This window comes from Equus quagga, chromosome 13 (genome assembly GCF_021613505.1).
Source record: "Equus quagga isolate Etosha38 chromosome 13, UCLA_HA_Equagga_1.0, whole genome shotgun sequence".
NCBI classification, from domain to species: domain Eukaryota; kingdom Metazoa; phylum Chordata; class Mammalia; order Perissodactyla; family Equidae; genus Equus; species Equus quagga.
This window is the reverse complement of record NC_060279.1, coordinates 81,014,968-81,028,460: the sequence shown is the minus strand read 5'-3', so window position 1 is coordinate 81,028,460 and position 13,493 is coordinate 81,014,968.

The window sequence follows — 13,493 nt, the reverse complement described above, 5'->3', positions numbered from 1 at the left end:
GGGATTTGGGGAGGAGGAGATGGTTAGGAGCTGGCTCAGCAGGCACAGAAGCAATTTGTTGAGCAGACTGCTATCTCGACCTGGATGTGGGTAGTGATAATTCTGTGCGAAGATGTGGATTCCAGTAGTACAGGTGTGCGTTGCTTAACAGCAGATTACATTCTGAGAAATGCATCATCAGATGATGTTGCTGTTTGAACATCACAGAGGGTACCTATTGTAGGGACCTGAAATTGGCCACCCCAAGATATGTCTCTTTGGCATCAGGATTATTTGAGGCTGATTGCTTTTGATAAACTGGGACAGGGCAGGAGGCTCTGAGGAATGGAACTTGCCCTTTGTTAGGACACTTAGATTTGTAAGGTAAATCTCTATCTGTAAAAGGTGCCTCCCTCTCTGTACCAGGAAGAAGAAAGGAGATGACCTTCTCTCTAGAAACTCTTAATCACTACCAAAGGCAAGTACTTAAAATCTGCATTTTATTGTGCTTCTCTGGTAACCTCCTGTAACTGACTTCCCTCCCCCTCCCAACGTTGGCATTTCTTTAAGGATTAAGCATCTTTCCTTAGGCTGGGAACCGATTGCAGCGCTCATCTGTGACCCCCCAGGCCGAGGCAACACACCTGTCAGCCCGCGGCAGTCACTGAGACAGCAGACCTATCTGCCGTTTCCATCAAGCGCTGTGCTGACAGAGCAGCCTCGTGACTATTGTAAAAGGGACATTTCAATCATACGTGAAACACCCTGTTTGGGGGTATATAACCACTCTGTGCACCCCACTTCTTCGGTGCCCTTTCTTCCTTCGGGAAGAAAGGCCCCGGGCCATGGTTCCTCATAAAGCTTTGTTTAATTTTCTCTTGCTATTCTGTCTCATGTGAATTTAATTCGTTCTCCAGCCAGACGAACCCACATTTGGGAAGAGGAAATGTCTTCCTCCCCTACACTATACAAACCTAGATGGTATAGCCTACTATACACCTAGGCTATATGATACTAATCTTATGGGACCTACATCATATATTCAGTCCATCATTGACCAAACCGTTGTTACACAGTGTGACAACTTAAAAAGCAAATTTGCCAACTATTTGACCTTCAAAATGAGTTTATTCAGGAACAGCCAAAAGAACTGCAATTTGGGATGTGCATGCTATGGGAAACCACAAGGAAACCCAGAGAACAAAGGAAGAAAGCAGGCAGTTATAGAAAAAAAGAGGAAGTGGGGAGAGGCCGTCCTAAATGAAAGTCTGTTAGAGTAAAGTAACAGTTCAGGGTGGTGACTGCTTCTCATTGGCCGAGCTGCGGCGTTTCTCATTGGCTGGGCTATCGCCAGGGTGGAGCGAAATCTTCCTTCCTGGTAAAGTAGTTTTACATCCTGCCAGAGACTCAAGAGGACCTTTCTCCCTGTTTGGAGTAATTGACAATGCGTGATAAGACCTGACAGCTCCCCCTGCAGGCATTACCCACTCCAATATAGTTGAGGTTTCTCATTCATTTCACACGTTCCTGACTAGTCATACCTGTGGTAGCCGAATATATTTTGTTCCAGTGGAAATGTGACAGCAAGTCAGAAATGGTTGTGTACAACTGATTGTGGCGAATCCAGAAGAAAACTTTGTCCCAGATCCTAAACCAGAATACTGGGGTTTCTAGCTCCTTCAGTGTTTGGAAAGCCAAATTTCTGAACCATGAAATCAAACTAGATTCTAGGGACACAGCAGAAAGAAGGCTGGCCCTGATGCTTCTCCTCCCAACTTCCACATGGTTGTGGGCCAGTGTCCAGTTGTGGCGATGAGGCATGAGAGGAGGTGCACTCAGAGGTCTCACAAAAGGTTGGCACACCGTTTAAGAGTCACAATGATTTCTTCATCCCCTGTACATTGTTGTTTCTGGGTGTGACCCCTGGCTCTGTAGCAGCCATTGTGAAAACACACCGGGACCAAATGTGAGGCACAGCCTAGGACAACAGCAGAAGATGGAAGGAACCTGGGTCCATGGTGCCTCACCAAGCCCCAGAGACCCCTGCCTCAGCACTTCTTGGTATGTGGGCTGATGTTTTCTGCTTTTAAAAGTCAGTTTACACTACACACTGTGTACTCAACTGTTAGCCCCCCACTGCTTCTTTGTTCTTGGAGTCCCAGTTCTTTCAGGTGCTTATTTTCTCATGCATCTCAATCCCTGGGGCCGAGTGTGCATTTGTATAAGCCAATCAGCAATTCCACCCTCTTTGCCAGATATTGGGCATGTGACCTGGGCAAGATTCTTCTTCTTCTTTTTTTTTTTTTTGAGGAAGATTAGCCCTAAGCTAACATCTGCCACCAATCCTCCTCTTTTTGCTGAGGAAGACTGGCCCTGAGCTAACATCCGTGCCCATCTTCCTCTACTTTATATGTGGGATGCCTACCACAGCATGGCTTGTCAAGCAGTGCAGTGTCTGCACCTGGGATCCGAACTGGCGAACCCAGGCTGCGGAAACGGAATGTGCACACATAACCACTGTGCCACCAGGCTGGCCCCTAGATTCTTCTTTTCCTTGGCTCTTCTCCATGTGAAGATAACTGCTGCAGTCATCTTGTGAACCTGTGGAGGATGGAAGAACAGAAAAATGGCAAGTGTCTGGGTCCACAGTATCTTCACTTGCCACTAACCCAACCCTGCTACCATCTTGCTTCTCGTTATATGAAATGACTCTCTTATTGTTAAAGCCATTTTAGCTGGGTCATTCTGTTACTTTTTGTAGCCAAAACGTCCAACTACAGAAGAGGAGGTGAAAACATTCTAATGTATTATCTTTCCCCATGGTGGGGGTGGACACAGAGAAGTAGTGGGATGGTGACATTGCTGACCTGTTTAATATCTAATATTCATGAGGTAATATGTTATGATACTTGTTAGAAGTGTAAGAGTGGGAAGTCATCAGCAGTGAAATGGGAAAGCAGAATGAGACTTCTAAATAACAGAGGAAAGAAAATGGAATGTATGAGCAAAAACAAGGGGGAAAAAGGAAGAAGTGAAGTGAATAATAAGCATAGAGCTATAGGAATAACATCAATTATATAGGGTGGCACTAAATGTGAAAGGAAAATTCCTTACTAAAAACTTGATTAGGTGAAAAACAGTCTAGTTACATCTTTCTATTTGAGATACTTTTTTTTTAATGACAACTTTATTGAGTTATGTGTCACATACCATGTGATTCATCCATTTAAGTGTACAATTCAACAGTTTTTAGTATATCCAGAGAGTCGTGCAGCCATCACCACAATTTTAGAAAATTTTTGTCATCCTCAAAAGGAATCCTGTACCCATTTCTAATCACCCCATGTTTCACCTCAATCCCCCCTGGGGCCTACTGCAGCCCTAGGCAACCACTGGTCTACCTCTGTCTCCATGGAGTTGTTTACTAATTTGAGATACTCTTAACCAAAATGTTAAAGAATGATTGGAAATAAAGCACCACACAAGTGGCACCTGACATGAGAAACAAAACAAAAGATGTGTCAATACTAATGTGGAATCCAGCAAAAGTGGAAGTTAAGGTTGGAGGGTTAGTGAAGATACATGTACTCCTATGTTCATCACAGCATTATTCACAATAGCCAAGACTTGGAAGCACCCTAAGTGCCCATCAAGGGATGAATGGATAAAGAAGATGTGGTATAGATACACAATGGAATATTAGCCATAAGAAACAATGAAATGTGGCCATTGGTGACAACATGGATGGACCTTGAGGGTATTATGCTAAGCAAAATAAGTCAGAGGGTGAAAGTCAAATACCGGATGATCTCACTCATAAGTAGGAGATAAAAACAATGACAAACAAACACATAGCAACAGAGATTGGATTGGTAGTTACCAGAGGGGAAGCGGGGAGGGAAGAGGGTGAAAGGGGCGATTAGGCACATGTGTGTGGTGATGGATGGTAATAAGTCTTTGGGTGGTGGACATGATGTAACCTACACAGAAATTGAAGTATAATGATGTACACCTGAAATTAATATACTGTTATAAGCCAATGTTACTGCAATTAAAAAAAAAGATTAGAGGGTTAAACCGGACAAAGACATGTTGGTGTGATCAAAGTGCTATAAAAGATATGACAATTGAAAACCTATATGTAACCAGAAAATGGCACTTAAAAATACCAAAAATCAATTTTGAAATATAAGGAGAACTTGATTAGAGAAAAGAAGAGAAAAAACAATTAGGAGAGAAAATTTAATATACTGCCTTAGGAATCTGATATATCTAATATATGAAATAAATTTAATAAAAAATTGAGGGGCCAGCCCAGTGGCACAGTGTTTAAGTTCATGCACTCTGCTTTGGTGGCCTGGGGTTCACAAGTTTGGAGTCCAGGCACAGACCTACACACTGTTCATCAAGCCATGCTGTGGTGGTGTCCCACATACAAAATAGAGGAGGATTGGTACAAATGTTAGCTCAGGGACAATCTTCCTCAAACAAAAAGAGGAAGATCAGCAACAGATGTTGGCTCAGGGCCAATCTTCCTCACCAAAACAAACAAACAAACAAAAGAGTAATACAATTTAACAAAGTGAATTTAACAAATGTACATAGGATTTTGTACCCTAAGGTTTCAAGAATATGTGTGCTTAACTACAAAAAAAGTTAACAAATATTAAAGTATAGATTTTTTTTTTTTTTTGAGGAAGATCAGCCCTGTGTTAACTGCTGCCAATCCTCCTCTTTTTGCTGAGGAAGAACGGCCCTGAGCTAACTTCCATGCCCACCTTCCTCTACTTTATACGTGGGACGCCTAGCACAGCATGGCGTGCCAAGTGGTGCCATGTCCCCACCTGGGATCCAAACTGGTGAACCCCAGGCCACCAAAGCAGAACGTGCAAACTTAACTGTTGCGCCACTGGGCCAGCCCCTAAAGTATAGATTTTTATAGGCCACATTATCTGGTCATAAATTAATAAGAGTATAAGTAAATAATAAAAAGATCACCAAAAATATCTTAATTACCCAGGCATTAAGAAACAGCCTCCAAACTAATCCTTGAACCAAAAAGAAAATAAAATCAGATTATTAACTCCCTTTAAAAAAGAGAGGGAAAACACAACCCATCAAAATAAATGGGGCACAGCTAAGCTGTATAATAGAGTAAAAAATTATAGCCTTAATTGTATTATTAATGTGAAATTATTAAAAATGAAGAATTTTTTGTTTTAAAGAATTGGAAAAACAGCACAATAAACCAAAAATAAAATAGAAGTTTATTAAAGTTAATTAAGGTTAAAGCCAAAATTAATGAAATGGAGAAGAAAGGGAAAGGAAAGAATGAGTCTAAACGCTGGTTCTTTGAAAAGGTAAAGATAATAGATAACTGCCCCCCAAGCCTGATTCAGGAGAGAACAAAAGTATTATGATACGAAAGAGAAAGAAGATAACCACAGGTTCAGAAAAGATTAAAAGATTTATAAGACTATTACACAAAACTCTCTGGAAATTTTCCTGATATAAATGAACAAAACTGACCCAAGAAGCAGCAGAAAACTCGAATAGAACAATTACCATGGAAGAGACATGGGCACAAAGCCCAGGAGGCTTGATGGCTGGCTTTGAATCTAACATTTAAGGAATAAATGATGCCAAATTGTTAAACAATTCCACGTCAAAAGAAAATGGACAGCTTCACAAAGTATTAAATGAAGTTAACATAATACCCATATCTGATAAAATGGTATAAAAAAGAAACTTTTCACCGAGCCTCATCTATGAATATGAATATATAAGTTGAGAATAAAGTATTTAAACAAATCCAACAATGTATCAAAAGAATGACACTATGACCAAACGGTTTATTTTGAGAATGCAAGAATGCTTTAATTTCAGAAAATTTGTTAATAAAATTTAACCAACACTCTAAAGAACTCATATTCAAGAAAAACTGTATGTAATCCACATGGGAAGTCTTTTAGCTGGGGCACCCATGTTAGACGTTATATAACTCATACTGGAGAGAGACCCCAGGAATGTCATGAATGTGGGAGAGCTTCCAGCAGGAGGTCTCAACCAATAGGCATCTGAAAACTCACACTGAAGAAAAACCATTCTGTTGTAATTGATGTGGAAAATCTTTCAGCCACATCCTTGATTTTAACGTGTATGAAAGAAAGCATAGTGAAGAGAAGCCTTACGACTGTAGCCAGTGTAGGAAATCTTTCTTTCCGAGCTCTGATTGTATTTCCCTTCAAAGAACTCACACTGAAGAGAAGCCTTATGAGTGTAACCAGTGTGCAAAGTGCTTCAGCTGGTGTTCTCACTTTGTTACTCAGCAGAGAAGTCATACTGCAGAGAAACTGCATGAGTATCCTGAGTGTAGAAGGCCTTTCAACTGAAGTCCTTTACTCATTAGGCATCAGAGAACTCACACTGGAGAGAATCCCTGCAAGTTTAGTCAATGTGGGAAATCTTTTAGATGGAGCCCTTATTTTATTGTGAATCCAAAAATTCATACGGATGAAAAACCACACAAATGTAATGAATGTGAAAAAGCCTTCAGACCTTATGGAACACCAGAGAATTCATAGTGGAAGGAAACCCTCTGCACACAATCAGTGCAGGAAGGCCTTACAGGCAGTGCTTTACCCTTGCTGGGCATCAGAGAACTCACTCTTGAAGAAAAGTGTTAAATAACATTTTTTAATGTAATGCCATATGGTCAACCTTTGCCCTTATGACAATCCTACAAAAGTTGATCAACTAGACAATGTTCTTAATAGCACTGAGGCCTAAATCTGAGAAAGAACCATTACAAGGACAAGAAAATTAAACACTGATGTGGGGAAATTGTTCCTCAGATGACTGCATTATTGATACAGACATTGAAATAGTAGATGGAAATGTAATATTAATGTTCTTGTTTATTTAGACATTTTCCAATTTGGGGCTACTAGTGTAGTTTCTAATCTGTTTTATGCAGATCCTATAAGATATAATTATGATGTGAAGTGAAAAGTACATGATATACATGATTGTGCTGTTATATTAAAATGTTCGCACATGCACAAGAACAGAAGTAGAATAAACAGTTGATGTGATTTTCCCATTTAAAAATACTTAACCAGGGGCTGGCCCCGTGGCCGAGTGGTTAAGTTCGCGCTCTGCTGTAGGTAGCCCAGTGTTTTGTTGGTTCGAATCCTGGGCGCGGACATCAAACCACGCTGAGGCAGTGTCCCACATGCCACAACTAGAAGGACCCACAAGGAAGAATATACAACTACGTACCGGGGGGGTTTGGGGAGAAAAAGGAAAAAATAAAATCTTAAAAAAAAAAAATTTAACCAAACATTCCTGTGATAATTATTTGACAACAAATAAAAACAGGTCAAAAGGAAAATAGAAGCCTACTTACCTCCTTTGTCTGAGGATTTCAGGAAGATGAGGGACAAAGAATTAAGAAGTCCAACCTGGCTTCTGGGAAGCATTCCTGGAAAAGTGTGAGACAGCCACACTTTCTATCATTTCTACCCATTGGACAATCCCATCACAGGTGTAAGTGTCTGGGCGGTACAGAAGGTATGTGTGCTCAAAACAGTGTATATGATAGTGCCATATATCCAGTGATGCAGGGAGCCTCAAAGTGGGGAGGAGTCATTTCAACCCATTGCCTATCCGGTGAGTCTATCTCACCTGAGCGTCTGACAGGAAAGGAGAGTGGGGTCCCTTCCATGAGCTGGGCTGTATCTTCCCTGGTGGTCAGTACTTTCTGCTTTCCCTAAATCAGGAGATCTTGATCTGGGTTTCACTGACCCTTTGTGCTTTATGCGAGGGTGTGTGGAATGTTGGGTGTTGCGTGTCAATGCCTTCTCCCTGGGGTGCTGCATGAGGTTTTTTTCTTTACACACTTGGAAATTCTAGGGTATATGGCCTCAGCAAATGCCTGACTGAGAGACTTCTCAAAACAGACCATATATATATTTTTTTAATCTTGGCATATAAATATTTGTATGGGAAAATCTTTAGTGAGGCTGAGTGTGAGTCAGGCACTTTCTGGATGTTTTCAGTTGTGCAGATCCACGTTCTATCAAAAACAAACGACCCTGTCTTCTCCATAACTGACCAGAAGTTTCTCCCCTTTTGCTGCCTTAATTAATATCTGATCCCACCTCCCAGGTGTAGGGCTGTTTTCTATGGAGACTATTCACAGCCCAGCCTTATCTCAGCATCCAGGAAGGAAGAACTGCCACATTTCAGGAACACCTGTGGAACCCAGATCCCTTCTCTCCATTCGCACTCCAAGTTACACCTTCTGCTTAACCAAGTGGCTGCTGCGACTTGTCAGAGATGGCAGGTAGGTGAGGCAGGGGAGGGAACTGGTGTAGGATTCTCTCCAGGATTTGATGATACAGGAGCATCTAAGCCCAAGGTGAGGATCAGAAGGCTTCAGATCCTAGGATATACTTGCAGCAAAAGGATGGGTGATGTCTTAGTCTGTGTAGGCTCCTACAACAAAATACCACAGACTGAGCGGCTTATAAACAACAGAAATTTATTTCACACAGTTCTGGATGCTGGAAGTCTGAGATCGGAGTGACAGCGTGGTCAGGTTCTGGTGAGAGCTCTCTTCTGGGCTGCAGGTTTGTTTCCTCATCTGGTGGAAGGAGGGAGAACAAGCAAGCTCTCCAGTGACTCTTATAAGGGAACTAATTCCATTCATGAGGGCTCCACCCTCATGACCTCATCCAATTCTTTTTTTTTTTTTTTTTGGTGAGGAAGATTAGCCCTAACATCTGTGGCAGTCTTCCTCTGTTTCATATGTGGGACACCACCACAGCATGGCTTGATGAGCGGTGTGTTAGGTCACACTCGGGATCTGAACCCATGAACCCTGAGCCACCAAAGCAAAATGAGCAAACTTAACCAGTATGCCACTGGGCCAGCCGCTGACCTCATCTAATTCTGATTAACTCCCAGAGCCTTAATGTCCTAATACTATCGCCATACTGGGGGGTAGGGTTTTCACATATGAATTTTGGGGGGACACAAGCATTCAGTCCATAGCAGGTGGTCTGTTGTGGGATGGTTTATACCAACCCCCACTCACTTTATCAACTTTCCCCTAACCTAAAGAGCTAGGGGGTGGTTACATTGTCCCATTGGCCTTTCCCTCTCATTCTCCTGCCTCCTTTCACTAATAAGGTGCCCTGTGACTATACTGGGCTCACCAGGATAATCTCCCCATCTCAAGATCCTCAGTTTGATCACATCTGCCAAGTCCCTTTTGCCACATAAGGTAACATTTTCACAAGTTCCAGGGGTTAGGACATGGATATCTTTTTTCTTTTTTTGTGTGTGGAAGATTGTCACTGAGCTAACATCTGTGCAAATCTTCCTCTATTTTATGTGGGATGCTGCGACAGCATGGCTTGATGAGTGATGCTAAGTCTGCACCCAGAATCTGAACGTGCAAATCCCAGGCCGCCAAAGTGGAGTGCACAAACTTAACCACTATAACACCAGGCCAGCCCCAGGCTATCTTTGAGGAGAGCATCATTCTGCCTACTACAGAAAGTTCCAGAAATACCAGATCCAGAGTTTGGACGCATGTCTGCGACAGCAAGGCCAAGGAAGGCATCTGGCTAGGAGGTCTCTGCCACCACTTCCCTTGATTCCAGTCCCTTTCCATGCCTCCTTCTCCAGCTCATCCTGGCCTGAACCCCTTCCAGCTGTTCTGCTCAAATGGGTCACAGTCAGTTTCTGTCACTCGCTACCAAGGACAACCAAGTAGACCTATTTGGAAGATATGAGAAGGCATTTACCGTCCTGCGTGGCATCAGTTAGTAGATCCAGAAAGGACCTATCCTAAGCTGATAGGATCCTGTTATTTGCAGAAATCACACCCTCAGCAACAAATGTCAACCTCAGAGCTGGTTCACTGTGCACACTCCAAGGTACATTTTAGGTGTTAATTTAAATGAGACATGGACTCTCAAACTCTTTGTGTAAATATGAAATCTAGCAGAAGCCTGTAATTCCACTCCAGGCACAGGGGGAGAGACAAGATGTGGCAACAACCCTCATCTGGGGCTTAACAAAGAAGCTCTCCCAGGACCTTGCAGGCATCAAGTGAAAAGAAATCCAGACTGAAGGAGACACGTTATTGGGAAAGACTCCTGTAACAGAGAGGAAACTCTGGCTCTAACATCTGGGTCTCAAATGTTGGGCAGAAAAAGGTTTTGCTTTTATAGAGATACTAGAAAGAACAGGCATTGGACAGTTGCTCAAGAAATGTTTTGGGGTTTTTTAGCTGATTTTCGGGAGGAGTGTTAGGGAGGGGCTGTTCTGCATTCTGATGCTGGCCCAGGCTGACGGTATGTTAAAACTCAGGGTCCTGTCAGGAGGATGGAAGGTTAACTAAATTTGGTCACGTCAAGGTGACAAGCATTTTGTTCCAACTGATCATGGGGACAAACAGTTCAGCTAATCACGTATGAGACAAACAAAGGGAAAGTCTCTGGCTGATCCTAGATATACAAGAGGTTATCTGTGAGTCTTCTCTAACTCAAGCGGGGAATGGTGGTGGTTCTCTGCAGTAAGACGTTTCCAGGAACACAAGGGGGAGAGATTTCTTCCACTGCTGCTATATTTCAGGAGGACAGGGCTGGGGTAAGGTTCACATTCTCACAGGAAGCAAAGATATTAACAGAAGTGTATCATCAGGGCCACACTGGTGAGGAGACAATCAATCAGAATTAGAGACTGTCCTTAGAGGTAACGTTTATTCACACAGGGCATGGCAACATCTCAAGTCCAGGTGGCTAGCAAGTCTCCTCGCCTCTGCAAGGTGACTCCCTGATGCAGCACAGAGTCCTTCTGCAGCCCCGATGGCAGAGGGAATATTCCTGCTCTCGTCTCACTGGGGGTTTTCTTTTTTTTTCTTTTGAGGACGATTAGCCCCGAGCTAACTACTGCCAGTCCTCCACTTTTTGCTGGGGAAGACTAACCCTGAGCTAACATCGTGCCCATCTTCCTCTACTTTATATGTGGGATGCCTACCACAGCATGGCATGCCAAGCGGCGCCATGTCTGCACCCGGGATCCGAACTGGAGAACCCCCGGGCCTCTAAGAAGCAGAACGTGCGCACTTAACTGCTGCGCCACCAGGCGGGCCCCTCACTAGGGTTTTTCCACCTGCATTGGGAAGAACCAAAGGCAGGAATTCCATTCATAACACCAAGAGAAAGAAAAGCAGGTTTGAGAAACTAAAACCCCACAAAACAGGAAGAAAAAGGCCGCATGAGCAGTGCCCTGCATGGGAGTGGCATTCCCGGGAGCTGTGTGAGGGGCTACCCAGCCGGGGAGTGTCACACAGGATGATGTTTTATGCCTAGAGCTGGGAACGCACCCAAACCTGGAAAGCCCAGCCAGGTCAGAGAAGTGGTCAGCAGTGTTCCCTCCCGTCCCGGGGGTGGCGGTGCTCTGGGCTGCTTCTGCCTGCAGTCTCACCTCATCTGAGTGAGGTGAGTGGTTCTTGCCAGCAGCACCAATGCTCAGCCTGTACACCCCAACTTTGAGGGCTCCACCTGAGGCCTCCTCCTGGCAGCGCTGGGGAAATTGAGGGTCCAGTAGAAGAGGAGACATGGCTGAGAACTAGGAGTTGAGGGAATCCAGAATTTCCAAGTCAGTCTGGTCTAAAACTGGCAGATAGTGGGAAAAACCCAAGCTCTGGAGCAAGATGGTCTCGGTTCAAATCTGGGCTCCTCCACTTACCAGCTGTGCCAATTTGGGCCAGTTACTTAACCCCCCTGTGCCTCAGTTTTCCTATCTGTTCCGTGGGGAAGTTAATACAGTGTCCATCTTATAGCGTTGCTGAGAGGAGTGCTGACTTAATACACACTCGTGCTTTACTGGGCTGGCAGTCAGTAAGCTCTTTATTACTACTGATATTACTATTATTACTAGCTCCTCTTCCAACCCTCCATAATTTATAAGGGCTAAATAATAAACAAGCAAGAGTCAGGCACACCCTGGGAAATGGCAATGAGGGAGGGCTAGCTCTACTGCACAGTAAAACATATTACAAAGCCTTTATCTTTGAAAAATTGTAGTATTGGCACATGAATAGACAGACGAATCCAACAGAAAAGAGGATCTAGAAATAGATTCAACTGCATGTGGAAATTTAGTGTATGATAAAAGAGGCACCTCAAAACAGGAAAAGGTAGTCTATTTACCTAGACTACTTAGTGTAACTGTGGAAGCACATGGCAAAAGGTAAGATGGAAGTTATTCCTCACACCCTACACTAGGATGCATTCCAAGTGGATCAAAGATTTAAATGTAAAATATAAAGCTATACAAGTACTAGAGGAAACATGGGTGAATTCCCCCATAACTTGAGAATACTGCTTATCCATGAATCAAAATCCAGAAGCAATAAAGAAAAATATTAATAAAGTTGATGATGTAAAAATAAACTTTTGTGAGCCAGACTTGATGGCCTAGTGGTTAAAGTTCGTTGTTCTCACAGCTTCAGCAGCCCAGGCTCATTACCTGGTCTTGGAACCACACCACCCATCTGTCAGTTGGCATGCTGTGGTGGTGTCTCACACAGAAGAACTACAAAGACTTACAACTAGGATATACAATCATGCACTGGGGCTTTGGGGACGAAAAAAAAAAAGAGGAAGATTGACAACAGATCTTAGCTCAGAGCAAATCTTTTCTTGCAAAAAATAATAATAAACTTTTGTATGGGGAAAAAAAAACCCCACGATACCATTAGCAATATAAAAAGATTACAAACTGCAAAAAACTGCAATTTGCAATTTAAATTACAGGTTAATATTGCTAATAAATAAAGAACTTCTTTTTTGCATGTGGAGGGGACTCAGACTTTATTTATTTTGGTGAGGAAAACTGGACCTGAGCTAACACCTGTTGCCAATCTTCCTCTATTTTGTGCCTAGAGCTGGGAACACACCCAGCGTGGGACACCGCCACAGCATGGCTTGATGAGTGGTGTAGGTCCGCACCTGGGATCTGAACCCTCGAACCCCAGGCCACCAAAGTGGAGCATATGAGCTTAACCACTACGCCACCAGGGTGGCCCAAATAAAGAACTTCTAAAGCCAGACTAAAAGACTAACAACCCTACAGAAAAATGGGCAAAATATGATCAGTTCACAGAACAAGAAACGAAATGGCTCTGAAACATATTAAAAGATACAATTAGAGAAACCCTCACTCATAATTAGAGAAATGCAAATTAGAGGTACACTGAAACACCATTTCTTACTTATCATATTGGCAAAGATTCAAAAGTTTGATGCCAAGCCAGTGGATGAGACTGTGGGGAACACACCCTCTCACACATTGTTGGTGAGATGCAAAAAGGTACAACCTCAAAGGAGAGGTACTGGGCAAAAGTACATATACGTTTACCTTTGACCCACCTTCTAGGGATCCATTCCAAACATACACTGGAGAAAATACAAAAGGACGTAGGCACAGGAGTA